This window comes from Rhagoletis pomonella, unplaced genomic scaffold, assembly GCF_013731165.1.
Source record: "Rhagoletis pomonella isolate Grant_MI unplaced genomic scaffold, Rhpom_1.0 Rhpom_scaffold_00003, whole genome shotgun sequence".
Classification (NCBI taxonomy): domain Eukaryota; kingdom Metazoa; phylum Arthropoda; class Insecta; order Diptera; family Tephritidae; genus Rhagoletis; species Rhagoletis pomonella.
In genome coordinates this window covers 26,827,245-26,829,151 of record NW_023458557.1, presented here as the reverse complement: position 1 = coordinate 26,829,151, position 1,907 = coordinate 26,827,245, and positions in this window count along the sequence as shown.

The window sequence follows — 1,907 nt, the reverse complement described above, 5'->3', positions numbered from 1 at the left end:
GCAGGTGTGCAGTGATATGTGCTTGATGAGTTCCACGATGAGCGAGCAATGCTGGCACGTCTAGTGATGGTGATGTCCAGCGATGATGATGCTTAGTGGTGGAGTCTAATGCTGACCACCAATTTTCCAAAAAAAGTGTGCAAACTCAGTACCAAGTAACTTGCTCGTGCCCCACGTTGGGCACCGAAAAATGTAGGATCAAATGCGTTTTTTGTGACTATTAGACTGCCTTTATTTTCAAACTTCATCGCACTAAATATAATTCAAAATTATAAACAAGTACCGATATTCTAATACATAAGTTATGTATGTCAAAACTTCATAAAAGGTGGATGTCCCTAGTATATGCTTAACGCTATTTGTACAAAGTATACATGTTGATATGCAGTATAGAAAATATTAGAAAAAATGGGAGGGCAGCATTCCTGTAGGCATTCTTATATGCTAAGCTTAATACATTCATTTGTTAGGTGAGATTGGCAACAACACAACCATACGTATCATTGCGTGAGTAAAACATAGCGGGAGCATATATGTAAATATGTATACAAATGCAAGTGAACAATTATAGCGGGAGACTATATGTAAGCAAAGGCAATATGTAACAAGTAAGAAAGTCTAAGTTCGGGCGGAGCCGAACATTAAATACCCGGCGCAAGTATTAAATATATGTTTTTTCACCTTTCCGAAACCTACCGCTAGATGGTAAGCCGGGGTGTATCAATTTTGAGTAAATTAGCGTCCTTCAATTTCGAAATATTGCAGTTTCAATCATTTCTGAAATTTACCGTTATATGAAAAGCGGCCGTAATTTTAGTCCGATTTCAGTAATTTTCAACGTTTTGCTTATATGTGGCAAGCACAATAACCACACCGAGTTTGGTACAAATTGGTAGAACGGTTACCGATTTACATATATGTGATCATAAGTGGGCGGTGCCACGCCCATTTTCCAAAATTTTACCATAAACGTATTTCTTGGTAAAGAATTGTTGCAATCATCAATTTTGAATAAATTAGCTTCAATATTTACTGATTTATCGAAGATTTTGTATTTCTCTAAATTACCGTTATATGGGATGTGGGCGTGGTTATCGTCCGATTTTAAAAATTTTCGGCGATTTTGTATGCTGTACCAAGGCCAACAACTGTGCCAAGTTTGGAAGAAATTGGTGCAGCGGTTGCCAAGATATACACATGTAACCATAAGTGGGCGTGGCTAATTTATAATATTCTTATTTTTCGTCTAAAAAATATTGTAAATATCAATTTCGAGTGAATTATCTTTAGTAGTTACTAAAATATCGCAGGTTTCGCATTTCTGGAAATTACCGTTATATGGGAAGTGGGCGTGGTTACAGTCCGATTTCGCCCATTTTCAATACCAATCTACCTTGGATTAAGGGAAACCTACATATCAAATTTCGTTGAGATATCTTAATTTTTGCTCGAGTTATCGTGTACACGGACGGACGGACAGACAGACATGGCTTAATCGATTTCTTGTTTCATCCTGATCATTTATGTATACATTTGTCTATATCTATCTCGATTCGTTTTGGCTGTTACAAACTACCGTTATGTGAACAAAATTAATATACCCTTGTGCACAAGTGCGCTCGGGTATAAAAAGGCAAACGTAAAATGCAAACGCAGATATTATTGGGGTGAATGACTTGAATTATTCTGACCTTGAATATTTTCGGCATATAATTAAATAAATGTTAAAGTATATAAAAAACATATGTTTGAAAAATGAAGCGGTTACCAATCGGTGACCCAACAACATATGCAAGTAAACTATAAAACCGCAGAGCGAATGTCATGCAATAGTCACTTAAGTGTCGTATACGGCCATGTTAATTCTTCAATGACTTTGGACTCCGTTTATATGGAAGCCGTTATGT